Raw genomic sequence first — 8920 nt, 5'->3', positions numbered from 1 at the left:
TTAATGGGTGTGCCAAGGTTGAAAAGTTCATCTAATTCCAAACGAGGGAGTATAATAAATCTCACCTAATCACCAATAACATTGTTAGAAAAGGCACTAAAAAACTTGCTAATAATTATAACGCTCTGAAAAGCTGTATCCCCTACATTTATTATTCCTGATACTAGCAATAAAGTTTTGGACCCTTTGCAAATTCTATTGACCCCAGGAAGAAAAATAAGAGAAGTTGGAGTCCGTCATTACAAATGAGGGATATTTCTACTTATCCCACCATTGTGTGTCCTCCACCCATGCGTTTCCCCACTGTTCCATTCTTTCTAATCACGAAACTCCATTAAAATTAAATTCCTCTAGGGCTGAGTTGGCCATGGAAATTACATCTCCGCCCTCTTTACATTTGGCAGAGACACATTACATGCAAAATGCTGCTCATAATCTCTCTCAAAATCCACCTTTATTAAATCCTACTACAAATTCTTTACCAATATCACACACAAACACTCACGCCTTATCAGACTCAAATAGCCTCATCCCCCACCTATTTAGCTGCATCCCGCTTCGTTTAAAAATGAACAAAGTCAACCTCCTCATACATAAAAAAATACATCTCTCCTCTATTCATCATCCCACGAGATTGCCAACCACGGACAATCCCCCAGCTCCTTCCCTACTGGCTCAAAATCCTTTGCTTTATACTACTCAACCTGTCTATCCACTTCACCAACCAAAATCATGGATAAAGAAAGCTCTTCAGGGACATGCAACATTATTCTAGATGGACCTAAACATTATGGAGACCCTAGTCATCCTTCAAAATCAAAACTTTCTTGCTCGGTTGATTTCGAGGGAATGAAGATATACATCGAGTACTTCGTCAACCAAATGTGGCTCACGAATGCGATGGATCCGTTAGTGCAGCACTCACTCCCCAGTTTATCCATACTCTGATTACATTGTGGAATCTCCCCCATCTCCTAAATAAATACCCGAACATGAATGCAGTGGCTCAGACGCCCTTCTTTATGCCACAGAAAACGATCAACAAAAATCCTCTCTTCTTTCCTTGGAGCCCTATGCCACTTCAACAGGGACAGTTTGCCACTCTATCTCCTCCCCCGATGGATCTTTTACTAGGAGGCATAGGAGAAAAGTTGAGGAGGACCCTTCATGGAAATTGCAAACTTCAAAAATGCCTCTCTGATGATTTTTTCTGAGGTTGAGGACAAGAAATACATTCACTTGTGTCCAATATCCCTTCTAAAGAGCTTCTTCGATTTGAGACCATCTATAAAACAATGCTCTGGCGAAATACGTGGTTGTCATGACTCCGACCCTCTGTTTTAGTCAATTTCCAGTTGGGGAGGGGTCCCTCTCTCTCTTCCTTCTATACCCCCATGAATCTTGCTACTTGCTTTATAGTTTGGAACACTAGGGGTGTTAATAATAATGATTTCAAGCGTAATTTTAGGGAGCTTATTAATACTCATAACCCATGTTTGGTGGCTCTTTGAAGTTGCAGGATCATTTAGGTCTTGTTCATGAATTTGGTATTAATGACTACTGAAAAGTTCCCGCACAAGGTTGAGCGGCGGGGGGGGGGGGGGGGGGGGGGGGGGGGGTTTGGGGGGTATAATGCTTCTTTGGAACACCAACTTTGTTGCCATCACTTGCAAGCATCAATCTTTGCAAGAACTTCATGTGATGATTAAGGTAATCCCTAACAACTCTCCATGCTGGCTTTCCATCATATATCTAGTACTTTTTTTTTCTTCTCGAATGGATCTCTGGAACCATCCTAAAAGTATTTCTAGTACTATAGACTGCCCTTGGTTAATTGCAGGTGATTTTAACGAAATTCTTAACCTAAGTGATAAATGGGGAGGGCGTAATTTATATTATCGTAGAAGTTCTGAATTTTGGTCTCTTGGTCCTGTATAAATAACAGCCAATTCTTAGATTTAGGCTTTAAAGGCTCTCGATATACTTGGTCTAACCATAGGAAAAAACATAGAGGTCTTATTCTGGAATGTTTAGATCGTGTTTTTGCTAATAATAATTTCCTAGATATATGGCCTAACGCCCATGTTACTCATCTCCCAAAAACTCATTTCGATCACAATCCTCTTCTTATTTCTCTTAGCAAAAGTACCACTAATGGTAGAAGTCCTTTTAGGTTGGAGAAATTTTGGATGGATCATCCAAAGTTTAATAGCCTCATTATCAGTTGTTGGGAAAATAGATCTCTCCACGAAGCCATTCCTGTTTTTTGAGATTCTATTATTACTTGGAGTAAGCTCACTTTTAGGAATATTTAAAAGAGAAGCATCGCCATATGGCTCTACAAGTTTCTTCCAACAATCTCTTGAAAAAAAATCTTACTTTAGAGTATAATGACACCTTTCGCGTCGAACAAGTTTTTTGAAAGATGCGATCTCGTATTAATTGGATTAGCAAAGGGGATGCAAATACTATGTTTTTCCATCTCTTCGTTATTAATATAAGGCGTAGGAATAAGGTTTCTTATTTTAAAGATGATAAAGATCAATGAATTACTAACCCTGTACAACTTTCTGACCATACTTAGAATTATTTCATAATTGCTTTACTACAGACCTTACTAGTTCGAATTGGCAACATATTCGAACCTTCCCTACTAGGTTCCACCGACTTGATCTCTCTGCTCTAGATATACCCCTTTGGGATGTTGAAATTACTCAAGATTTATTCTCTTTCAAACCTTTTAAAGCCCCAGGCCTGGATGGCCCTCATCCCTACTTTTTCCCGTCCCAATGGAGAACTAATGGTAATTCTATTTCTAATTTATGGCATAAGGTGTTTTTGACCCAAACACTGCTAGAAGCTCTTAATGATATGTTATTGTGTCTTATCCCTAAATTTGCTAATGCAAAACTTCTAAAAGAAAATCGTCCCATTAGTTTGTGTAATACGATCTATAAAATCATCACCAAAATTATGGATTAAACCCTACCTTCCCAGCCTTATCGGTCCCTTCCAATCTAGCTTTATTAAGGGGCGTCGGGCTTGTGATAATGACATTATTATTTAAGATCTTATGACCTACCTTAGGAAAACCAAAAGTAAAAAAGGTTGCCTTATGCTTATGCTAGACCTTGAAAAGGATTTTGACAATCTAGAATGGTTCTTTGTTTATCGAACGCTTTTGTTCTTTGAATTTCCCCCTAGGATTACTACCCTTATCATGAATCGCATCTCTACTAGTAATATTTCCGTTATTGTTAATGGTACCCAGCCGGATTACTTCTCCCCCTCATGTGGTATTAGACAAGGAGACCCCATGTCCCTTTATATTTTTATTCTATGCATGGACCTCCTCTCCAACTACATTACACACGAGGTGGATCTTTTAAACTGGGAACCTATTTCCATCCATAAAAACAATCTCCAACTTTCCCATCTATTCTTTGCGGACGACTTGACGTTAATTCTAAAGCTAGCTCCCAATCAATACGCACCATGTTTGGGTGTATGAACTGTTTTTGTAATCTTTTCGGCCAAAAAATTAGTATCTTAAAATCAAAAGCTATATTCTTTGTATTATGCTCTAACGTTATAAAAAATCTTGTTAAAGATACTTTCAATATCTCTTCCTCAGAAACATTTGGAAAATATCTAGGTTTCTCTATTTTGAATAACAAACCCCATCATGCCAATTTTCAGTTTCTTCTTGAAAATATGATGAAAAAACTTGCCTCTTGGAAGCTAAATTTTCTTTCCCCAACTGGAAGGCTGGCACTTGCGAAATCTACCTTAAGTGCCATTCCTTGTTATATCATGCGATATTTATTTTCAACTCCCTAAAAAAACGTGCAATGCTATTGATCAAATTCAACGTAACTTCCTTTGGGGTTCTACCTCTCAAAAAAGAAGAATTCACCATGTTGGTTTGGAGAAGGTGACAACTTCTAAAGAGAATGGAGGTCTCGGCCTCCAACAATCTACGATAAAGAATAAATCTCTCCTTGCTTGCCTTGCTTGGCGACTTTTCACTAACCCTTCTTCACTTTGGGCTAGCACCCTTTTTTCTGTTTATAATCAAGACCCAAAAGCTCTCTCTCACTCATTAATTTGGGAAAATATTTTAATAGGAGGGGTAATATGTCAACAAGCTACTGCTTGGGCCCCCCCTAGGGGTAATACTATTAACTTTTGGTTCCAAAAATGGATTCCAGATAATCCTCCTCTTAGAAGTACTCTTTAGGAATGAAGAAAATCTTTCCCTCGCCGACGTTTGGAACGACCACTCTTGGGATTGTGATATGCTCTCTTTTCACATGTCTCAAACTATTGTACTCAAGGCAAATTTAGTTCGTCGCTCAACCACTGTAGGAAATAGCATTAAGTCTTACTGGTCTCTTAATAAAATTGTATTTTCACCAATATATAGTTTGGTTTATAAGTTTTTTACTCATCATACTGCTTACCCCAATGAGTTTTGGTGGATTTGGCACCTTCATACTTTAAAAAGAAATTAAATTCTTCCTTTGCTTGCTCTCTCACGAAAAAATTGCATCCTCCGCCTGTCTTCATTATATTGGACTGACTCATGATCCTTTATGCCCTGTTTGTCATACAGAGCCTGAAACTGTTGCTTATGTCTTCCTCTATTGTCACATTGCCCAAAAATTTTTGTTGGACATGGGCTTTAATGTTTCACGTATATATACGTCCCAATGACATTGGCTTAACGCTCTTAAAAGTCTTAATCCCCTTTTTAATATTGATGATATTAATTGGTTGGACATCCTTTCTTTTGCTATTTGGAATGTTTGGTTACATCAAAATGATAATAGTCTTCAATTAGAAGACCAGTTTTCTGAATCTTAATATTGTTCACAGCAAAGCCTTGGAGTATTTAACTATCATTCTATTCCCTGCAGTAATTTGGGTTCCGTAAATGTCACTGTTAAATGGTTCCCTCCTGAGCCATGTAAGTACAAATTAAATATTGATGGCTCCTATTCTTGCCCCGTTAATCAATGTGGCATTGGTGGTCTAATTCACAACTCTACTGGTCAATGGATTATTTGTTTTGCGACCCAAAGTTTTGGAAATTTTCCTAATATGATTGACCTAAAATACTTATGTTATGGACTTCAACTAGTTCTAGAAGACAGGCTCTACCCCTTGAATATTTAAACTGACTTGCTTGAATTATGGAACTAATTTTCTTCCCATCACCTCTTACGGTAACCTTGTCGCTTCTTGCAGGTTAATGTTGAGGAGTTTGGGGAGTCCGTCGGTACAACATAACTTCCACGAAACAAATGGTGCAGCTGACACCTTGTTTGGATTTGGTTCCTCGATAACATCGACCAGCTCTTCACCCATTTTGTTATCTCCTCTCGACATCGTTGCAGCCCAATTGAAACAGGACCGTGAAGGAGCGTTTACTAATAGACTTATCTCTAGGTCATCTTATAATAAGTTAGTTTCTGTAGGGAACCGATCTGTGTTGTCAAGTGTTGGTACTAGTATGTTTGTTTGTCAAGTTTCTACTGTAATTTCGAACTCTAGTTCTAATACTACTTTAGTTTCGAACTCTAGTTCTAGTACTACTTTGGTTTCTGCTAGGAACTGCAGTACACTTACTGTTGCTTGTAACTCTTTAACTCTATAGTATTATATATATAAATATTTCGTTCTAGCAAAAAGAAATTGTGAACTTGTCAAATGTCACAAGTTAACCATCGTTAGTTTTTTTTTTGCTTGAAACATTTGTGAGAGTGCATAACACATATTTTAACTTCAAGCTATGTGAATCCTGTACTTACGTATATTTGTTGATGTTTGTCATTTTTTTAATTTCCGAAGTGATTGGACCATGATAACATTTATTACTGAATAAAAAATTGAGTCCAACAAGAAAACTTGGTCCAAAATGATCTAAGAGTGAAAAGAACAAAAGGGAAAGTAAAAGAAAAAAAAGCAAAACTCGAAAACGAAAGTAAGCGAAAGAGAAAGAAATTCAATCGCTGCTTCTCCATGTTCGTCGTTTGGACCAGATCGATGGTGTCAATTCACTGATGAAGAAGCACAAGACCAGCTGAGTTACTAAATCGATTCATTCTTCCACCATAGATATCTAGCATGAAGAATTTGGGCGGATTGCTCAATGGGCATTCAAAAACTCTCACAAATGCCAAGTCAATCCAATCTCCTTGAAGACGTCTTCAACTCCTCAGCTACAGATCCAGAAAAAAAAAAGAAATCCTCAGCTAAAATAACTCTACAGTCATCTACCAATCAGGTATAATTGAAGAGAAAACCCTTTCAGTGTAGCAACAACAAACGATTCCCTAATTGAGTATTTACGGGTTACATTAGGGTGCATTACTTTGATGTTTTTCACTTTAATTATATAATAATTTTTAATTTTTTACTGTTAGTTGTGTATATAATATGTGCAACACCTTTGCCCAAACTTTTCAATTGACACTCTCTACTAAATCTTGTTTCAATTGAATATTTTAACTATGCTAGAAATGCATCTATTGAACACTAATCTTACAATTCTAAACCAGATCGGGTTTGTGAAGATCACTTGCATTTACTATTGCAAACAAAGCCTATTAAAACAAGACACATCAATCAAAGCAAAAGTCAAGATCTAAAAGAGAGAATGGAGAATTGATTAATAAAGCCCCCAACCTATTTAATTTGAATTGTGACTGCCCTCAGTCAATCTATTGGTCCACCAATGCCCTTATCCTTATTTTTGGGCTCATATTAACCCATAAAATACACAGACCTAGCAATATCTAAAATTTAGGTAACGTGACATTGATTAAAAGGAGCACTTATAAAAAGTAGCGTATATTTCAGAAAAATGAGATTTCTAATAGCCTAACTTTCAAAATTACAATTTACAATCTCTCTTTCACTTTTTTTCTAACAGAGAAATAAGAGAAATCAAGATTTTCTGAATAACAACTTATCTTGTTTTATAATACATAATGAAGTACTTATAGCTATACAATTGTAGGTTAGAGTTCTATTTTAGGAAAGAATATATATTGTCATAACTACACAATCAGTAATAAAATTCTATTCTAGGAAAGAGAATATTCTGTCTATACAATTATTCTATTGCCTAACATCCCCCCTCAAATTGATACCGGTGATCACATAGTAGCAATTTAGAGCTAAGATAATTATGTCGTGCGCGTGTCATAGCCTTTGTAAACAAATCAACAAGTTAATCATGAGAAGAAATGTGTTGTAGAGTGATAAGACGGTCAACAACTAGTTCCCGAATATAATGACAGTCCACCTCTATATGCTTTGTGCTTTCATGTTGCACAGGATTTGTGTCTATTTTAATCGCACTAGTGTTATCAACATGTAACACTGTAGGAGACATAATAGCAACACCAAACTCAGATAATAGACGTCGTAGCCAAACAATTTTCGAACTTGCTGCCGACAAAGCCCGATACTCGGCCTCCGTAGATGATTTAGATGTACGAGATTGTTTCTTACATTTTCAAGATATAAAGGATGTACCTAGAAACATGCACCAACCAGTAACGGAACGACGAGAATCGGGACAACCAGCCCAGTCTGCATCAATATATCTCTTAAAATTTATCGGAGAATCTGAACGGAATAGAACACCTTGATTCATAGAACCACATACATACTGAATGACACGATGTAATACAATGTGATGTATATGGTAAGGATTAGCTACAAACTGACTTAGAACTTGTACCGTATATGAGATGTTCGACCTTGTCATAGTGAGATAAACTAATGATCCCACCAACTGCCGATACAATGTGGGATCACTGAATGGTTCACCATCAGCCTCCTTATATTTCGTATTAATCTCCATTGGGATGTATACAACCTTGTCATCAGTAAGACCAGCTGTAGCAATAAGAACACTAATATACTTTTGTTGTGTAAGCATTATCCCAGTAGGAAAGTATAGAACTTCAAGCCCAAGAATGTATGTCAATCGTCCCAAGTCCTTCGTCTTAAATGAGGTATACAAGAATTTTTTTAACTTAGTAATATTCTCTTGATCATTTCTGGTGATAATGATATCATCAACATAGACGAGAAGTACTGTGATACCTACCGGAGAAGTATGAAGAAATAAAAAATAATCTGAAGAACTTTAAGAGAAGCCTACAGTTTGAATCGTGGGTCAAAATTTGTCAAACCAAGATCTGGGAGCCTGTTTTAAGCCATAAAGAGATTTTTTACGACGACAAGCTATATTTGGTCTTGGCAGAACACACCCAGGTGGTGGTTTCATAAAGACAACTTCTTCCAAGTCACCATGAAGAAACATATTTTTCACATCCAACTGATGTAAAGTCCAGCCTTTAATTGAAACCAAGGCCAATAATGTCTATACCGTTGTCATCTTAGCAACAGGTGAGAAAAGTCTCCTCATAATTCACCCCATACTTCTGTTTGTACCCTTAAGCAACCAGTCGAGCTTTATAGCGATCAATTGTACCATATGACTTATTTTAATAGAATACACCCAATTACTTCCAATGAGAACTCCATTAGTTGGTTTATCAACAAAGTCCCAAGTTGAATTTTCATTCAGTGCATAAAGCTCGTACGATATTGCCTTTTTCTAGCAGGTTTGTGTAGAATCCTGGGAGTAAGATGTAGGAACCTCAACAGAATGTAGTATGGTGTGCAAGGCATAGGACTTACCAAATTTTCCTGGAGAGTAGCCAAGTCAATCGGGAGCATGGTGATTTGTTCTTCTAGACCGACGTGGAGGAGTAACTGGATGAGAGGATCCCTCTTCCGAAGATGAGAATGATGATGTAGAGTCAATACTAGAAAGAGATGAAGGTTGGAGAGCTTCATTACCATTGTTCATGGGTTGTTCTGGAGATTCAACCGGAGG

At 37.2% G+C, this 8920-nt stretch overlaps 1 long non-coding RNA gene across 1 annotated transcript; it reads left to right on the top strand.

The window, feature by feature from the left end:
• Nucleotides 1-1605: 1605 nt before the first annotated feature.
• LOC124887395 lies at nucleotides 1606-6435 on the top strand. The gene is made up of 2 exons (XR_007045030.1): nucleotides 1606-1710; nucleotides 5251-6435. It is a non-coding gene; the product is annotated as an uncharacterized LOC124887395 (long non-coding RNA).
• Nucleotides 6436-8920: the final 2485 nt, after the last annotated feature.

Source organism: Capsicum annuum, chromosome 9 (assembly GCF_002878395.1).
Source record: "Capsicum annuum cultivar UCD-10X-F1 chromosome 9, UCD10Xv1.1, whole genome shotgun sequence".
Classification (NCBI taxonomy): domain Eukaryota; kingdom Viridiplantae; phylum Streptophyta; class Magnoliopsida; order Solanales; family Solanaceae; genus Capsicum; species Capsicum annuum.
This window is presented reverse-complemented; position numbering and strand designations above follow the sequence as displayed.